Source organism: Cebus imitator, unplaced genomic scaffold (genome assembly GCF_001604975.1).
Source record: "Cebus imitator isolate Cc_AM_T3 unplaced genomic scaffold, Cebus_imitator-1.0 Scaffold39, whole genome shotgun sequence".
Classification (NCBI taxonomy): Eukaryota; Metazoa; Chordata; class Mammalia; order Primates; family Cebidae; genus Cebus; species Cebus imitator.
Window position 1 is genome coordinate 11,899,981 of NW_016107354.1, and position 20,730 is coordinate 11,920,710.

The 20,730-nt window shown below is 35.0% G+C and overlaps 1 long non-coding RNA gene across 1 annotated transcript in view; it reads right to left on the bottom strand.

Moving 5' to 3' along the window:
* Positions 1-9,855, bottom strand: part of LOC108302320 — a 52,868-nt gene extending 43,013 nt beyond the window's left edge. Inside the window, exon 1 of the long non-coding RNA XR_001824293.2 lies at positions 9,751-9,855. This is a non-coding gene — a long non-coding RNA (uncharacterized LOC108302320). The remainder of the gene's footprint in view (positions 1-9,750) is intronic.
* Positions 9,856-20,730: the final 10,875 nt, after the last annotated feature.

Here is a 20,730-nt window from a genome sequence, read left to right on the forward strand (position 1 = left end):
TTTCATGCTATGTGATACATGGTTCCCTTTCACCTTCTGCTATAATTGTAAGCTCTCTGAGGCCCTCTCCAGAAGCTGACTAGATCCTGGTGCCATGCTTCCTGTGTATCCTGCCAAACTGAGGCTCCAAATAAACCTCTTTTCTTTGTAAATTACCCAGTCTCAGGTATTCCTTTACAGCAACATAAATGGACTAACACAGCAACAGAAGCACAAACATTAATTTATTAGCTCATTTATTTATTCAACATTTATTTTGTAATTACTACAAGTTGAGCACTGGAAATCTGAAAATCCAAAGTCTGAAATGCTTCAAAATCCAAAACCTTTTGAGCACATGATGATTAAAGAAAATTTTTATTGGAACATTTTGGATTTGGGATGCTCAACCAATAAGTACAATGTAAACATTCCAAAATTTTTTAAAAAATCAAATCTGAAACACTTCTGGTCACAACCACTTTGGATAAAGTATACTCAGTCTCTATATATGAAGTATTAAGCACATTCCTTTGAGAGAGGGAATTTTAATAAGTAAACAAATGAGCTATTCGGATACTGGCAAATCTAAAGAAGTAAAAACTATGAATTTCACTGGGGGTGAGATTTGGTGCTTTTACATTGTATAGTCAAGAAAGACTTCATTTAAAAAGTGAAGTTTTACCTAAAAACTTAAAGGATAAGAGAATCATCATAAAAAGAACCGGAAAAGTAATATTTTATAAAAAAGAGATAATGTCTCTTTAAGTGAAAAGACTGAAAAATAAGTCTAAATCCAAAGTTTATACTAGGTGAAACTGCTGAAGTTGTATGTCAAACCAGTCAAATCTTGAAAATTTCATACTGCATTTAGAATATTTACATTATACTTACCTGTTGAAAATTCCAAATCCCAAAAGCTGTAATAAGTGTCAGTCAGTGCTCAAAAAGTTTTGGATTTTGAAACATTTCAGATTTTGGGTTTTTAGAATCAGAATGCTCAACCTAACAGGGTTAACTGACACACAATCACTGCTGTAAGACTTCTGTGTGTTTCTGAGTATTTATTTACTTAATTTTGTTGAAAATTAGTTTACAAATTCTATGTTACTAACTTTGAACTTGATTCAAATCATAAAAATGTAATCATTGTATAATTTTTGAGGTTTTCTTTATTAAGATTTGTAAAGTTTGGAGAAAATTGCTGAATGGTTTGCAAAAACTTTTAGAAACTACAGAAAAAATAGTACAACTTAACAGGGCAGAACAAATAACCCATTACACAAAATGAAACTCTACAAGGATAATAACTGGAAATTAAAACAGGAGAAAGCAGATTATGAACAAATAAAAGTACTAGATATCAACAATCTTTAGTCAACGTGGAAGCATTTAATGTAGGAAACATATGTTCCCATTGTGGTTTCTAGAAGACTAAATATTGGAAGTAAACTATTGCATGAATAACTGCTAAGTTATATTAAGAATATGTATTTTACCTCTAGAGACAGCTATTTCATAATATATTTTATGACTATTAATTTTGTGTGTTAATTTGACTGAACCATGGGTACTCAGATATTTGGTTAAGTATTACCCTGGGTGCATCTGTGAGAGTGTTTCTGGATGAGATTAATACTTGAATCAGTCGACTGAGCAAAGAAGATTGCTCTCCCCACAGAGGATGGGCTTTGCTTAATCTAGTGAAGGCCTGTATAGAACAAAAATGAGTGTTGTTTCTCATTGTCTGTGGAAAGCATCCATACATGTGGTATAAAAGAGCATTTAATATGAAATCTTATATTGTTTGAAATTTTAATCTAATCATTGGTTCCAGAAAGAAGGAAATAGATTATTGACATACTAGACACATTCTCAAGTGTTATCAAAGTTTTATTTACAAACGCCTATGTATCCCTTCTTAGTGTTTCATGAACACACAAATTCCTTTGAGAACTGATGAAAGCTATGATCACCCAAACAACCTTCAAATGTTTTCTTGCAGTTTCAGTGTTTCACAATCACCCTGAAGGTAGTTCAAATATCTCAGTTTAACAACTCCCACTCATTCCTCAGAATAAGTTTTAGAAATATTCTTAACCACTTCTACCAATAAAAAAAAAAAACAAAGATTAAAGAGGTAAAATAATGTGGCACATATACACCATGGAATATTATGCAGCCATCAAAAACGATGAGTTTGTGTCCTTTGTAGGGACATGGATGAACCTGGAAACCATCATTCTCAGCAAACTGACAGAAGAGCAGAAAATCAAACACTGCACGTTCTCACTCACAGGAAGATATTAAACAATGAGAAAACATGGACACAGGGAGGGGAGCACTACACACTGGGGTCAGTTGGAGGGAAATAGGGGAGGGACGGTGGGGGGTGGGGAGCTGGGGAGAGATAGCAAGGGGAAAGATGTCAGATGTAGGTGATGGGGAGGAAGGCAGCAAATCACACTGCCACATGTGTACATATGCAACAATCTTGCATGTTCTTCACATGTACCCCAAAACCTGAAATGCAATAAAATAAATAAATGAGGAAAAAAAGAGGTAAAATATTTACTTGCCCAAGTTCACATAGCTAATGAGAAGCAATACTGAAACTAAATTCAGATCCACCTGAATCCAAGTTTGATCAGTTTTAATCATATACTTCAAATCTACTTTTTTTGGGTTTTGTTTTCATCACTTAGCATCTGATTTTTTTAACTTGCAATTCAAGGAAGTTAGGAAAAGGTCTGCTTCTTACTGTTGTCTTATGGCAATTATGAGTTGAATTTTGACACCTGTGCTATCAAAATATAATGATTAAAAATGCCTGTTTGCTAGAAGATTTTGACTTTTTAAAAGAATGCCTCATTAGCTGACACAGAAAGACATTCCTACTGCATGTCTTACTTTGATTTCACAAACTGGGCACTGTCACTATGGTCTGATAGAGCTATAAGGTAAGAAGGCTTATGGTAAGTTCATTAAGTTCAGGGTTTGGCCTAAGACATAAACTGCCTCTAGATGCAAAAGCATATCCAAATTGTATGATATTTTAAGTAGCACAATACAAATGTAAAATATCAGTGAAGATCCTAGAATACAGATGGAAATGACTTTTGGCTTGGGAAATGGGATCAGGTCCAAAGGAATTTTGAAGACTTCTGGTCTTTGAGAAAGCATCATAGTTGCATTAACAGTCACTTTTCCATAGTGACTTGAAATTTTCTAACTGAAATATGAATCCCAAAGAACATCTCATTGTCTATGATTTTTCCTTTAAAGGGAAAAGCCTGGAAGGAAAATTTATAAATGAATGTAATTGTCAGCATGCAATTTATTAAGAAAATAAATTTACATGTTACCTATATTATGATATCTAGTGTGTCCTTGATTGTTAATGAGAACTGTATATTCTATTGGACTTCTAACTGGCCATCAGAAAAAAGTAATGCTTTAAAATATCCTTCTAATTTAACATTTTGAAAGAAATTAACTGTAGCATTGAATCAAAATGAAATAGTGCTAAAAAAAAAAAAAGCCATAAAATGAATCCTTCAACAAGAGAAAGTCACCACTGACTTAATTTCTCTTGAGACCAAGGGCTCATGATCAACAACTCAATTCAAAGTTGCTTTAAAAAAAAATGACCAGAAATACTTGGAAAATAACCAGGGCATTTTCAGAAATGAATGTGGCATATGGAGGAGAAAGTGCAAGTTTCATGGGCCAGCTCTACCATGAACACCTACACTATTTCCTTCCTTAAATGCTTCTTTTACCTCACAGCTTTTTTAAGGTATGTGTACATATACACCTAAAAATATGTATATATATATATATTATTTACATGTTTATGTGCATAATATGTATATATATATATATATATTTTAAGATACATATATATACAATATATAATATGTAATATGTGTTTTGAGATGGAGTTTTGCTCTTGTTGCTCAGGCTAAAGTGCAATGGCACAATCTCAGCTCACTGCAGCCTCCACCTCCCAAGTTCAAGCGATTCTGCGGCTTCAGCCTCCTGAGTAGCTGGGATTATAGACATGCACCACCACGCCCAGCTAAATGTATTTTTAGTAAAGACAGGGTTTCTCCATATTGGTCATGCTGGTCTCGATCTCCCGACCTCAAGTGATTCACCCACCTTGGCCTCCCAAAGTACTGGGATTACAGGCATGAGCCACCGCTTACACAAAATTCACTCATTTTTAAATATACAATTCAATGACTTTTAGGACAGTTATAGAGTTGAGCAGCCATCACCACAATCTGGTTTTAAAACATTTATAACCCTCCCAAAAGTTCCTTTGTGCACCTTTGTGATTAATTCCTAGTTCCACAACTAGCTTCAGGCAAGTATTGATCTATTATCTGTCTCTGTAGATTTGTCTTTTCTGGATATTTCATACAAATGTAATCATATAATATGTAATCTCTTGTGAGGGGCTGCTTTAACTTACCATGACTTTGTGATTCCTCCATGTTGTGGCATAGACCAGTAGTTTTTTTTTTTTTTTTTTTTTTTTTTTTTTTTTTTTTTTTTTTTTTTTTTTCTTTTTTTTTTTTTTGGCTATTACTCCATTGGATAGATAGACCACATTTTGTTTATGTATTCACCAGTTCACAGACATTAAAATTGTTTCAAGTTTATAGCCACTAAGAGTAATGTTGCTGTGACATTCAAATACATGTCTTCTCATGTGTAAAATATATTTGTAAACATAAATTTTGTTTCCTTTTGGTAGATAAGTAGGGGAGGAATTTCTGGATTGTATTTGTCATGGACTAAATTGTGTTCTGCCAAAATGTGTATGTGACTGTATTTGGAGACAGCATCTTTAAATTGTTAATTAAGTTGACACAAGGTCATAAGAGTGAGATCCTAATCCAGTATGACTGGTTTTGTTATAAAATGAGGAAGAGACACTAGGAAGGCCTGTACACAGAAGAAAGTTCATGTGAGAACATAATGAAAAGCCCTATGTCTACAATAAAAAGACAACAAGAGAAACCAAAACTGTCAACACCTTGATCTTGGACTTTCAGCCTCCATAACTGTGAGAAAACTAATTTCCATTATTTACATCTCTTAGTATGTGGTATTGTGTTATGATGGCTGTAGCAAACTAATTCAGTAAGTTTATGATTAACTTTGCTAGAAACTGCTGAACTTTTCCATACTGGCTATACTGGTTTTACATTCCCACCTACATGTGGGAGTTCCATTGTCTACACATTCTCACCATTGATGATGCTGGCTGTTTTTTTCTTATTATCAATATTCTAGTGAATGTGAAATTCACTAGAATTCTACAATGTGGTATTCTAGTTTTAAATTGCATTTCCCGATTATATGAATCATCTCTCTCTCTTTGCCTCTCCACATGCATGCATCAAGGAAAAACCATGTGAGGACATAGTGAAAGGCAACTAACTGCAAGCCAGGAAGAAAGCCCCCATCGAAAATCAAATTGGCCAGAACCTTGATCTTGGCCTTCTAGCCTTCAGAACTGTGGGAAAATACATTTCTCTTGCTTAAGCAGGCTAAGGTGTTTTGTTGTGGTAGCTCAAGCTGACAGATATACAGATTCCTAGAAGACAGCCAAAATTTGGCTCCTCACCTGCATGTGGAATAGGCTCAGAGTTTTGGTTACTAATTGAAGACTTTCTCACAATCCAAGACCCAATCAGAGTCAAGTTTCCTTGCTTTTTTATGGACTGGTTGTTTTTCTTCTCACTTAGATGGAGGAGGCTACTCTAATAGTCCTCTGCTTTACTCAAGTAAAGGGGTCCGAGTTTCAGCTTTAAGCCACTGTTTTTCTATCCCCAAGTAAGAAATATACACTAAGTACTAGATTGTAGGACCTATGTCAGGATTTTCTTCTCCCTAGGATGTTTACAGGATTAATATAATTGCTTACTTTCTTCTTTTGAGTTCTCTTCTTTCAAAAATTTGGGATTTCCACTCATTCTCCTGAGTACACCTATTCATTTGTGTGCATTTGTTGTTGTTATTGTTAACTTCTGCTACTATGTGTTTTTGAGGGGGTGAGGAGTCTGTTGGATATATTATTCATGTTGCCAAAATCAGAAGTCTCCTTTTACAAATCTGTGAACATACATTTTGTGCAAAATCAGCAATAAGTGCAATGCACCTTCCCTGGAAAATTATGAAAAACTCGACGTCTAATGCTATTACAAATCAGCTTGTTTATTTCATTAAATTCACAAGCTGTAATAATTCCCATGAACATTTTTCTTCCCTTAAAATTCATATGTTGAAATGCTAATTCCCACTGGGATATAGTATTGGAGATGGAGCCTTTGGAAGATAATTAGACTATGCAAGTGAAGCTCCCATAATTGAATTAGTACCCTCATAAGAAAAGACACAGGGGAGCTTCCTTTCTTTGTGTCTCTGTCTCTCTCTTCTTCTATCTCTATTCTCTTCCTCTCCTCCTGCCATGTGAGGACTCATCAAGAAAGCCCCATGAAAACTAGGAAGGGGGCCACTGAGGTTCATTAGAACCTAACCATTCTGACACCCTGATCTTAGACTTCCTAGCCTCCAGAACTGTAAGAAATCAATTAATAGTTTTAAGCCACCTAGTCTATGATATTCTGTTATAGATACCCAAGCTAAGACAGAAATTAATACCAAGAAGTAGGGTCCCATTATAACAAATACATAAAAATGTGGAAGCAGTTTTGAAACTTAGTAATGGGTAGATTCTGGAAGAGTTTGAGGTGCGTGCTTGAAAAAACCAATATTGGGATGAAGAGAATATTAAAAATAAATCTGTTAAGCACTCAGAAACAAAGGAAAACAAATATAGAGAAAGTACCCGTCTTCTTGAGGAATTCATAAATAATTATGTACAGAAGGTTGGTATAAATATGGATGGTAAAGGCCATTCTAGTGACATATGAGATGAAAATGAGAAACATATTATTAAACAATGAACAAAAGGTGTTCCTTGTTATAAACTTTCAAATAACTCAGCTGAAATGTGTTTGTATTCTAGTGTTCTGTGGTGAGCAAAACCTGCGAGTGATAGAATTTAATATTCAGCTAAAGAGATTTCTAAGCAAAATGTTAAAGCAGCATCTTGGTTCCTCCTGACTCCCTATAGTGAAATGAGAGGAGAGGGAAATGAATTGAAGATGTTAAGGATTGCAGGTGGCTACAGATTGCATGATGGTATACCTGGAAAAGCTTTGAGAATCAATAATAAAATCATCTCAAAAAATGACTAGAGATTGTTATGCACAAGGAAACCAGAATTTAAAGATTTTGAAAATTCTCAGCCTGTCTATGTTGCAAAAATGAGAAGGTATGTTTATAAAGAACACCAAGGGGGTAACTGACCAACATTTTGATAAGGTAATAAGTGAGGGTATGAACCATGAACCTCATCAGTCATCTCAACAGAGACTAGGAATAGAGATGAGGTTATCAGCAAAGATATAGCCAATCTGAATTAAAAGGGAAAAAGAGAGTGGAATAAATGGAAATAAAGGAACACTGTCAAATTTCTTAGCTTCTACAGGACAGAATGATAAAGCTATTCAGCTGTAAATTTGTAGTAGTCTTCAAAAAAAAAAAAAAAGAAGAAGAAGAATCACTCAAAGGCAATTCAGAGAGCATCAGGTTTTGACGGAGCAGAGCTCCCCGCAGAATCCATGGGGGCAGGGATTTCTGACTCTTCAGGAGTATGATTCTTGCCCAGCAGAGGCTTATATTCTATAGTGGGCTAAACTAAGATAGCTATTTACCATCTAGAGTAGTATTATTGAGGAACTGCTCTTTCTAAAGAAGCAAAAACAAACAACTCCCTTTGAGAAGAAGCATAATTTTTCTAAGCTAATGAAGAACTTTAAAAATTAGATTTGTATCAGCTCCAAGAATGTAGCAGAAGTAGTTGCTGCTTTATGGAAATCATTCTTTTATTGATGTCTTCTTAGGCAAGTTTGTCAGCTTCCACTGAATTGCAGTCAGTTGCTCCCCAGTCTCTGAGCACTGCTAATAGGTAGGGAAAAAATGAAGAAAGGATATAAGGAGGAAACTCAAGTCATAAATATGCCAACTGAATGTAAGCAGCATTAATTACAGGCACTTGGGGATGACAGAAAATTAAAATACCCTTCTACAAGTTGCTGGAGTTTTAACCTACACTCACTCTCTTATTAAAGTATTTCACCATATATTTTGGCAAGATCTGCATCACCTTACTCTGTGATATCAAGAGCTGGAACACCAGACTGGAGAATCCAACTCTCAACCTTTTTGCGTATTGTGTTCTATTAGGAGACTGCTATTTCTCACATAGTCTGCCGACCAAATGGCAAGAGATGGTTAAACTGATATTTTCTTAAGCTTTTATGTTCTCCTGGAAGTGGCTTTATAGATTTATATTATACTGCACTTAATGTTTATAGTACATATAGAATAAATGATTTATTTCACCTAAGTCAAACTTTAGGTGGGTAGTCCTCATTGTATAAGAATTCTTGAGGATGACGTTAATTCAGAAGGTAGATGAAATAGAATTAATATGAGCTTGATTGACAGCCAGAAAGACAAGAGCTTTGTCATTTATTGTTGTATGAAAACATCAGGCCCCTCACCTGTAGAACTGAGATACTGTCTCCCTCTCAGGATTGTCATCAGAATAAAAAAATAGAGTAAATATATTGAGCATTGAGTCCACCCCTAAGAGTTCAATAAATGTTCATTTTTCTCCTCAGCCTTTCTAAAATTTTGAATTAATTCAGAGAATTTTACAACTATAAAACTGAAAAGAAATTTGGACATCTTTTTAACACTTATTACTGGTGTGGAAACAGGCTAAGAGATATTGAGTGGGTCATATTCATTTAGAAGATGACTCAAAGCTGCACTTCTAATTCCTTACTAATATTCAGCTAAAACTGATGGTTTTCTGCTTCTCTCCTTGTTGCTTAATAAAAAGGTAAATCTGTGCTACCTCTATAATATCAGAGAATTTTCTTTTTCTGTAGGATTTAAAAATGTAAAAATGTATAATTTGCTGTTCATGATATTTGTTTGCCTGGTCATTGTCTCCAGCCACTTGTCTGTACTTTTTCCATATCTGTACTGTCTTTGTCATGCTGCTTGCTACTTCCAAGATTCACCTCTAACCCCTCACCTCACCCCAGGTACAAAGGATTTGCAGAAGTTAAACCTCTCCCTAACACACAGGCAGTAAAAGACCTTCTGTGCTAAGGACACAAACAAAACCATAGACTTTAGCTGATAGATGAAATAAGAAAACAACAACAACAACAAAAGGTGGTGGGCAGGGAAAAGACTATGAGAGGTTAGACTATTTAGACTTTAAGGGAGAAACTGTCTTTCATTCTCTAGGAGGACAGGAGTGAGCTTTTTATCTAACCGAAGCTGGGGAAACCAAATAGCTGGAAAATGAAGATCATTAATAATTTTTCTTTTTAAGAGATGTGATTATAAAATTAAAGAATGAGTCATTCCACTGTTTAGTCTATGAAAGAAGGAACTGGTTTTTCTTTTGTTTCTTTTTCTCCTCTCTTTCTCAAAGGAACACGCAGATGATTTAAGCAGCCTTCAATTACAACGTACCTAAAATAATAAAGCAATTGAGGAGGGAAAAAAAATCAGCTGAAGGTGTAAACCCCCTCCAGGCTAGATGACTGTGGTATATTTCATCCTTGCATTCTAAATCAATGCTAAGCAAAGCACAGAAATGTTTACCTTTGTCTGATCTCTAATTCCCTAAATTTATGTGGAATCATGCACAGATGCGCTGGAAACCAGCCTGGAAAAGCCTGGCATTTTAATTGATCCCAGAGCTTCTTGCCTCATGGCTCCTGCTGTGATGAAGTCTGCTACTTGTTCCAAAGATTCTCCACCTGGTTGCCTAGACACGGCAGCTGGCCAATCAAGGTGTCCGTATGCAGCGAAGGAAGTAACCAATCAATTTTTTAATTTCCTTCTGTAAACGGGAGTGAATCAGGGTGGATTTGAAATCTCATTAGTCAAAAGTAAGACGTGTAGCGTGCATTTTAACATATGTATTAGTTGAATACGTTTGCCTTTTAGTCATAAATTCTGACAAATATCTGAAAGCCCTTTTCAGACAAGTTTGAACCTTGAACCCTGAATTACTAACTTTTAAAATATGTTTTATATTCTTACTAGCACACTCCATGTATAAAATTTGTATAGACTTCTCCCCTCCTAATTTAACACCTGCCTTCTTGAAAACCAATTTCTTATCAAAATTTCCTTTTAAAGACAATTGTATTCTGTCAATTTGACTGGATTTATTCTTTCTCATGACCGGTACTCTGGTGTGAGGCCCAGATTTCTTCCCATTTGGATTCTACAACAGCTAGAATATTTTAATATTTCTAGAACTGATCCTAGTTCCTCCAATCCATTCTAGAAGCCATCATCAATTGTCATATAGTTTCTCCAATCCATTCTATAAGCTTTCATCAATTGTCATCACTTCAGTCCTCTTCTGGAAAACTTCTACTCAAATGCAAGCAGTCAAAGGTTGAAGTGGGCACTTGCTGATTGACATATTTCAGTAAATTGTCTTGTATCTCTGAGCTTTAGTTTCCTCATCTGTAAATATGGAAGTAATTAGATCAAAGGGGATAATGTCTGTAAAGTACTTAATCAGGCTTATCTTCTATCATATGCATCTTCTATTAGTTTTTACTATTATTTAATGTATCTTTTCTTCTTAATCTTTTTATCATATTTTCAAGATTTTTCATAATCTTGCCTTGATTCCATCCATCTGTCCATTCTTATTTCTAATAGCATCCTTCCCATATCTCATTTCTCATCACCATGTGTTCATCACTCTGATCAGATAGTCTCCTCATAGAATCTCAAATTCATCATGTTATACTGGTGTCATTACTTAACTTCTACTGATCTTTCAACAGATACTCAAACTCAAGTATCACCTTCTAGTGGAAGATTACTTCATTATATGCTTTCAAAAAATCGTGTTAATTTACTTCCGTAGATTTTTCTCAGTTTGTAGTTATACACTGCTAGTACAGCTATATATTTAATTAATTAATGTTACCTCCCTGAAAGTTCAGGGATAACTGTGAGAACAGGAACAGTTTAAGTTTTTGTTGGTTACTCTATTCCTGTGGTATGAACATTTGTTGAGAGAATATTGTCAAATTCTTATCTACTGAAATGGGCTCTTATATTGGCCCTTTTCCAGATCTGAAAAATTTTACCTTTTGAAACCTGATATTAATTCCACTGGAGGGAAACAATAGTTAAATAAACATTTTACTAAACACATTCTGTGTGCCCTATACTACAATGGGTAACGTAGACTAATTATTTTTCTAAATTTCATGGAGAAGTATTGGATAAAGAGATAAAAATAAAATTTACTTAAAGCAAGTACTTAATTCTGTGTGTGTGTGTTTGTGCATGCATGCATGTGAGTGTGTGTGCACACGTGCATGTGTGTGTGTGTGTGTGTGTGTTGGTGGATTGGGAATGAAGCAGCATGGTCCAGTTAAAAGAAAGAGAGGACTGAGAAATCTGGCCTTTGATATTTGATCCTGAACAAACTTGGGTAAATCACTTCTCCTTTCTAAGCCTCTGTTTCCTTGTCTGTAACCTGAGCAGATTGAATCAGTATTTCTTTAAGATGTCTCCAAGCTTTGTGGGTTGAAATAAAACAGGCTACAATATTAACAAATCGGCTAGCTTTTAAAAAACTTCCTTTTAGTTCAGGTTTATATGGATAAACAAATGTAATTAGCAATATATAATTAGAATGTTATATTGTGATTTTCTCTAGGATACAATAACATAAACATCTCTAGTAGTTCTACAGGGGACATTATAACCATCATTTTTTTGTACTTTTAAAATTTATAAAATAAACACAGTATCGAACAAAGACTTTGTGAGAGGCCTTGTGTGAGGGACTAGAAGTAAAACGATGAATGAAAGAGATGTGGTCTTGGACCTTACAAAGCTTACCATTAGTACAGAGTTCATGCATTGTACTTACCATTTTATACTTACTTTTTTCTGTAATTGAGATCTTACACATTTCTATAGATAATTATTTACATGTGTTTCTTATTCTTGGTCATTACTTATGTGCAAGTATTCTATTCTCATCAAATTATAATGTTTTGGAGGCTGCATTATGTGTGTGGGAGTGATCCTAAATCACCAAATTTCATGACACTTTTAACTTTTAAATATTTTGTTTTGTTACTATGAATGTACATGAAAATTGTCATACAATGCACAGTATTATTTATTTAGAAATTGTTGTTGCTTTACATACAATAAATGGCTAACACATATGGAATGCCCGTTATGTGCCAGCATTTGTCATGATTATTTTATAATCCTTATAACTGTCTAATGATACTGTTATCACTCCCATTTAATGAATGGAGAAACTGAGGCCTAGAGTGGTTAAAACATTGGCCCAAAGTATTGTTCAATGTAAATGTGGGATTTCAAATCAGGCTCTCTGATGGCTAAAGGCGTGCCTTTTCCATGTTATGCTTTTTCATATACTCATGGTTCCTTCACATCACTGAGAAAAACACAATTGCTCTTGTAACACAATAAATTCTTAATAATTTTTATTGAATCACATTTTTAGTAAAATCATGAAATTCATTTTGGAGCCATATAAATCTTCATTTCTTTGTTGTTTCCTGTTTTCTAATAAACACTATTAGCTTTTTTTTTTTTTTTTTTTTGAGACATGTCTAGCTCTGTCATCCCGGTTAAGTGCAGTGACAAGATCACAGATCATGCAGCCTCAACCTCCCAGGCTCAAGAAACCATCTTACCTCAGCCTCCCTTGTAGCTGGAACTACAGGTGTGTACTACCATGCCTGGCTAATTTCCCTCCCTCCCTCCCTCTATCCTTTCTTTCTTTCTTTCCCTTTCTTTCTTTTCTTTTCTTTTCTTTCTTTCTCTCTCTCTCTTTCTTTCTTTCTTTCTTTCTTTCTTTCTTTCTTTCTTTCTTTCTTCCTTCCTTCCTTCCTTCCTTCCTTCCTTCCTTCCTTTCCTTCTTTCTTTCTTTCTTTCTCTCTTTCCTTCTTTCTTTTTTTCTCTCTCTCTTTCTTTCTTTGTTCCTTTCTTTCTTTCTTTCTTTTTTGGTCTTGCTCTGTCACCCAGGTTCAGGCACAGTGGCATGACCATCACTCACTGCAGCCTCCACCTTATGGGCTCAAATAATCTTCCCAACTCACCCTCCCGACTAACTGGGACTACAAGCCAGCACCACCACACCTGGCTAATTTATTACTATTATTTGTAGATACGGGGATCACCCTATGTTGCCCAGGCTGTCTTGAACTCCTGGGCTCAAACGACCCTCCCACTTTGGCCTCTTAAAGTGTTGGGCTTACAGGCTTGAGCCATTGCACAGGGCATTGATAAGCCCTGTTAGATTCAGTGGAATTGTCTAGGGGAGAGAAAATGGGGAGAACAGAAAGAGAAAACATTCTGGAGCTATTTTATGCCAACTTGTGAATTTACATTATTTTACATATTTGGAGATTTTTCTAAAGACATCTATTTTCAAAACACCAAATTTTGTGCTTTGGTTGCATGATACTATACTATCTTCAAAACAACCCTATGAAGTAGGTGCTAAAATAATTTCCTTTTTAGGGGTAAGGAAATTAAGACTTTGCAAGATTAAGAAACTTGCCCAAATATTTACTCTGGGTTACAATACATAATGCTTTAAAATACCAGCTTGCCTTTACTCACATCATAATAAATAGTAAGAAAACTTGCTTGCTCCTTTCTCCTCTCCTTTCTTACTGAAGTTGCATTCTACCAAAACATGTCACGTATTGATATTCTATTATTGTTCTTTGTTGCAAGGAATAATAGTAATAATTATAACATTTAACACTTCATAGTAATTTAACATTTAGTAGTAATACTTATTTGTAATAGTAATAAATATTTATTAGTTTTTAGTAATAGTAATAGTTAAACATTTGATAGTAATTTAACATTTAATAGTAATAATGATAACATTTAACACTATATGTCAGGCATTGTTCTAAGTCATTTACATGTATTAATTTAATCTGTATAAAATTCCTGTATGGTAGCCACAATTATTTTGTCCCTTTAATGAGATAATGCATAAAATGTGTTAGTCACATCTTCTAGTATAAAGGAGGGTGTAATGTAGAGGTTTAATTAATACCAGCTACTATTATTCATTTTGTCTGCAATTGCATTTTGGCATGCACAGTTTTATGCATGTTAATCTTTTACACATTACCATGAGGACTTTCTATGTGTGTGTGCGTGTGTGTGTTTCTCTGCCTATAATTGCTATGCAATCACAGAATCTTAGACAAAAAGGGGAATGTATAAACCAACATTCCAACAGAGTAATTCATTTTCCAGCTTCTTTGACAGTTTTATTCTGTTACGTCTTCTGACCTCTTGTTGAATTCTGCTTAATGAGTTCACTGAGTTTTGAAGACATTTATTCATTTGGTAGCCCTATTTTTTAGAAAGTCTTGTTTTGTACTGAGTTGAAATTAACCTTCCTGGAATGGCACCTGATTGTACAGAAAAACAATGTACCCTTGAACCTTGAAATCAACTAGGTCCGGTCTTCAATCCTGACTGTATCACTTACTAGCTGTGGCTCTAACTTAAGTTACTCAGTATCTCAGTAACTCATTTTCTCTTTCTATAAAAGGAATAGCATAATCCCTATTGCAGAGGATTATTGTGGTGACTGACTGAAACACGTTTCCATTAATATGAAGTGCACTCACAGGGTGCTTTGTGCTAATTCACTCTGCCCCTGTATTTTCACATCTGGCAGGCCTTGCCCTCTCCTCTGCACCACACTAAGCTAGCAGGAGGCATCTTAGTTCAAATATATGGAGAACAGGGACTAAGGTGCCTGCCAAGAAAATGTGGACCAGCTTCATTAACTGCTATTAGATCCAGTTTGCCACATTACTCACAAGCTGGCACTCCACAGTATCAAAGAGCAGAAATCCTTGCAGAAATATTGACCTTATCTCCAAATGGCTACCGGGGTTTCGCTCGGGCACAAATCAAATCTGGGAGCAGGTTCCCTAGAGAACTCAGCTACCAGCTATGCAGCAGCAAGTCACCAGGGTAAAGAGAGCATGGGGGCAAGCTATTAGTTATTATGCACCGGGGGACTGAACAGCTCACAATGTCAGGGATGGTCTGGAGGAAGGTAAAAGTGTGCAAAAGTCAATCCTTTCGGCCCACGATGGAAATAATATTTCTAAATAATAGCATAGGAATTATTCAATATATTTGTTTATTTTTGGCCATCTAAATGCATGCATGATTGAATGAATAAATAAATGGCTAGGGGATGCATAAATGTCATTCAAAGTGTGTATTCATCATCCAGTCTTCAAATCATCTATTCATTTATTTACCAGATTTGTTATATGTTAAGGACCGTGGTAGGTGCTAGAATTTTCAGCATTAGCGTGGTACAAAGGCTCTCAAATAATTGTTGATCTAGTAGGAAAGGATGTACATATCTAATTATGAAATTATGTACAGTAACATTACAGTGGGAACTCTATTGGAGACAAGCAAAATTATTTCTGTTGGAGGATGGGGAGCAGAAATGACATAAGAATTAGCATTGAACAATACGTTTGAATTGTATCCTAAAGAATGAGTACTTTCACAAATGAAAAGAGGAGGATAAGAAGTACATTTTGGCCTGGCAGAGTGGCTCACATCAGTAATCCCAACACTTTGGGAGGCAAAGACAGGTAGTTCACTTGAGGTTAGGAGTTTGAAACCAGCCTGGACAACATGGCAACACCCCATCTCTACTAAAAATACAAAAATTAGCCAGCTGTGGTTGTGGGCACCTGTAATCCCAGGTACTCTGGAGGCTGAGGCAGGAGAATTGCTTGAACCCAGGTGATGTGGGTTGCAGTGAGCCAAGATGGCACCAGTGCAGCACTCCAGCCTGGGCAAGAGAGTGAGACTCTGTCTAAAAAAAAAAAAAAAAAAAAATACATTAGTACATTTCAGGCAAAAGGAATAGCGTTTACATGTATATGTTGTTTGGGGCAGAGCAAATAATCTAGGTAAATAGACTGTAGCAAGAGAAAGCTGTAGGACATGAAGCTTAAATGTAAGGCTGAAAGAAGCTTTGGATGGACTCTATGTAGAGAAAGGAATTGTTCATGATAGATAAATAATTCTGTCATTTATTCATGTCTTCTAGATTTGCTCACTTTCCATCCACATTCATTTTTTGATCTGTCATATCTGCTGGTCACTGCCTGCCAACAGATAGTGCCCTGCAATATCCAGCATTACCACGTTTGGCCTAGAATAGCCCTATCTTAATTAAAAGTCTGTATATGCTCCCTAAAGCTGTACCCTTAAAGTGGCCAAATAATGTTGCACTCAACTGGTCATAAAGTCTCTCTGTCTTATCCCTTTTCTTTACAGTTTCCTTCAAATGAATACTTGAGAAGGCATAACTTTATTCATTCATTCATTTGTGTATGCGTTCACTCATTATGCATCTGAGTCCTGTGAAGTAATACCGACTAAGAGTAATACTGTAAAAGCCCCTGGACATCATCACATCTCCATCATGTCCTTCATTCCTATCTTATTCTTTTCCAAATCATTTTCACCCAATTACTTTTACATTTCTTAGATACAAGCACAAAATCCCTGATGCATATTGCCCCCTGAGTTGTTTTATCTCCACTGGAAATCCAGAAATGCTCGGGCTTTCAATTGCAGGATTTACCTGCCAGTTCTCTTTAGCAAGGAAATTTGCTGTAGTAAATTACTCACTTTTAAGATTGCAAAAGTCAACTGGACTTTCAGAATCCATTTTGAGGAGCACTGTTGACCCACTGGAAAATATCAAGGCAACAGAGAACATTTTGTATTTTAATACACATGAGCCACTTGCTAAGAAGTCCCAGCTCCCTGACTCCAAACTGAAATTACAAATATCTTCTTTTGGACACCAGGTTATTTATAGAAAAATACACTTTGCATTTCTGATAGTATCTTTTCATGAAAATGAAACTTATGGTTGAAAAGTAAAATAAAATTTCAAATTATTAATAAAAGCCCTAAAGTTACAATCAATATTGAACAATCCAAGAGCTTTGCAAAATATATTTTCTATAGAGAATAATTTTGATAAATAGCATGGATATTAGCATATACAAATATTATATTTCCTTTATTTTCTGACAACACTCAAAATGTTATTTATCTCTGTTTTGCAAACATAGAAAACATGTGACTAAATCTATACTTTCTTAAACATGGTGCACATTCAAAAATTTAGATGATACTTATGTTCCCTAGAGTCTTTCTTTTCCAAGGTAGACACATAACTGGTTTGTCCCTAGATTCTTCTGTTATTTATTGAAAAACATAATATTTCTGTATGGCCATTATCCAGGTCACTGATTAGTTTATCAAATGAATTCAACAAATAGCTCCAGTTGGGATGTGATCAGCTTGAAAAACAGCAGTAATTCCTGCTTATGTTGGAATATTATTATTATTTATTAACCCAGCCTAAAAAAATATTTCTAATGGTTTCTATAGGAAAGGGATTACTGAAGATGTCAAATGCCCAATCTAATGACAAAATTCTTGGGCAGAAATGAGAAATACGAGTCCAGTAATGAAGTGAAAACACATATTAATATTACTAAAATGAAATGTTATGAAATCTCTTGTTTTTGCTATATTTTTATTTGTCATTTTTCTTTATTTAAATTATTTCCTCAAAGTTAGTGGCCATATTTTTAAGAGGCAACATAAAGCCTCAGTATTTTCTAAAACATAAAGCTATTTGCAAACTACAACTGCAAATAGCTAAGAAAATGCCAAAAGAAAAAAACTTGTATTGGTCTTAATTCATCCACTTATATGTAACCTTAGCAAGTCTTTAAAACTCTGGGTTTCATATTTTCCACCTATAATACCCATTTCGTTCCTCATAGAATTGCAATAAAAATCAAGTGATGTAATGAATAAAAATGTACCCCAAGAATTATAAAATTCTGTACAGATTATGGGGCCATGATTTCTTCTCATTCACGAGAATGCACTTAGTAAATACATCTGACATATAAATAAATAATGTGTTTTTGTCTCCACAGCACCAAGGGAGGTTAGCTAGTTCTCTAAATTATACATATATTTCCTTCTAATGATTAATTTAATACAGCTGGTGGGGACAAAGTGAGTAATGATGGATACACTTTAGTTAAAGAGAAAGGTTTCTAAAATCATAATTATAATAAGTTGATGTTCTCTATCCTTGGTCTTTGGTGTGAAAGTATTTCCTTGGGGTGCTGGTGAAAGGATTTTTGCAGCTTTTGGCCTGAAAGGATCAAGTCCCACAGTGATCACAATGTGCTCAAGCTCTTCCTGCTCTGTGAGTTTTACAGTCCTGAGTTAAACAGAATACAGATGTCTGCAGATGAAAAGAAAACATGAAATTCTCACTCTCAGGCCAGAGAGAATTCAAGCCAATCCAAGTGTGAAGGCTAATGCCACAGCTGAAACAGAAGTCAAGAAGGTAGCTTTGAATATAATTAAGATATGACAGTTTCACTCAGATCCAAAACCCAGACACCTAAAAGAAGAATTTCCTCAAACGTGTGAAGGTAAAAATAAAATGTTTCTGGGAATTGGGCCTTGAGCCCAAACTAATGAATTTCCCATTGAGTTACTAATTATCTAGAGCTATGATCATCAGAAAAGACAATTTGTATTCGAATTATCCAGATTTCTCCTCTCTTTGAGGTCTGTGGAAATTATTCCTCTGTAAAAACAAGGAAGAGCCCAGAGTTTCAAAAGAACAGAATTCTGGTCTTCTCACTTTAATTAGATCCCTCTCTTTTAGGCATACTGTTGCCATTGAAATTGTGCCAAAAATGCCAGTTATCAAGGCGGAAGGCACAGTAAGTTCAATTTTAACACTGTATAACCAGGGTATGGACCTTTGTTCCACTATGGAACAATCATTCCTAAAAGATTTTAAATTTACTAAAAGTCACACCAAAAATAAGCAAAACAAAATTATGGGTAATTTTAATTGTTTTTGCATGCATACATACATACATACACACAGATACACACACACACACACACACACACACACACACACACAAAGAAAACAAGAATAAAACCCAGATTTATTTGATAACAAAACCTGTGCTCTTCCCACTGTATCTTGCTTACAAAGGAATAAGAGCTATGATCACAAAGGGCAGAGAATAATTTATTACCTTAACTAATTGTTTTATACTTTTTAATTTCTGCGATGTTTAAAACTTACATTTAAAACAGTATTTACTAAAATACATTTGAAAAACTCTAGTTCTTCAACTTAGTAGCCAATGAAAGATTCAATTATCAAACAAAAGTGGAAAACACTATAATATATATACTTTTTGGGAAATTACCAATCACTATTGCCCTATCAAGACCTCTAACATCTCTTGCTGAACTTTTTTGTGTGTGTTTTTAATATTTGCTTAGTCATGGGATATTCTCTTGGAAATGCTAATTTGGAGGTCACATCTTTAATGAGATGATTAGAACATCTCACAACAGAATGTTATCAACTATAATCAAAATTATAGTACAACTTCTTATTAAAGTGAAGCCAAAGAACTTGAAAACCAAAGAGCTAGAAATCTGAACTTTATCTTAGGATCCTGAGCAAACCAACAGAGGCCTCCAGAGAGATATAGTCAAATAATTTTTTATTGTATATTAGTGGTTTTTAAAATATGTTCCACAGGAATGTTCCATAGGAATATTTAGAGAGACAAGTATGTTTTTGGGGTTCTAATTCCAAGAGAATATGAGGACAGCACTTCCTTTTCTTAAAACATCACTTTTATATGTCAGACTTCTATGGCATAGGTGGTGATCAGCTAGTCTATTCTGATTGTTTTGATTATCTATGTTTTAGTTATTGCAGAATACAGTAACAATCCACAATAAAACTTGTATGCATTAGTATTCCAATTTACTACACATTAGTAATTAAAATGAAATATTCCCTAGATTCTTGGGAATCCAAAGGGCTTCCTTTTTCCTTACTGCTTGCCTTGTTGCTCTGAGATGAGCCTCCCAAAACATCACCATCATCAGGCCACACATCAAGTCAGAAATCTGCATTTGTTTCCTCATGGCTCTCAGAAGAATCTGCATTAATACATTAGCATGTTTTTTTTTAAGGTGTAGCTAAATTCTGTCTTCTTACTAAATAAATAAATAATGACCTTCAACTTTTCCAGCCTGCAGTGATTCTCACCTACTATTTTTTTATTCCTCCATTTTATCCTTTGGTCATACATTGCTTTTGCACACCAAATATTTGGAATAATAGAAAGCACATGGTAATATCCAAACCAACTGGAATGTGAACAGGGGCTCGACTACTTCCCAACAATGTGAATGTTAACAAATCATTCAAATTATCTGAGTCTCACTGATTTTCCAGGAGGCTTGTAAGGATTACTAGTAATGTGTCCACTATGACACTGACGCATAATACATATTTAACAAACATTAGTTCTTCCTCTGTGCCAAACCTTCTTTAAAGCCAAAAAGCGCTTCGACCCACCAGGATGCTTTGCACAGTGTTATCCTTAAGTA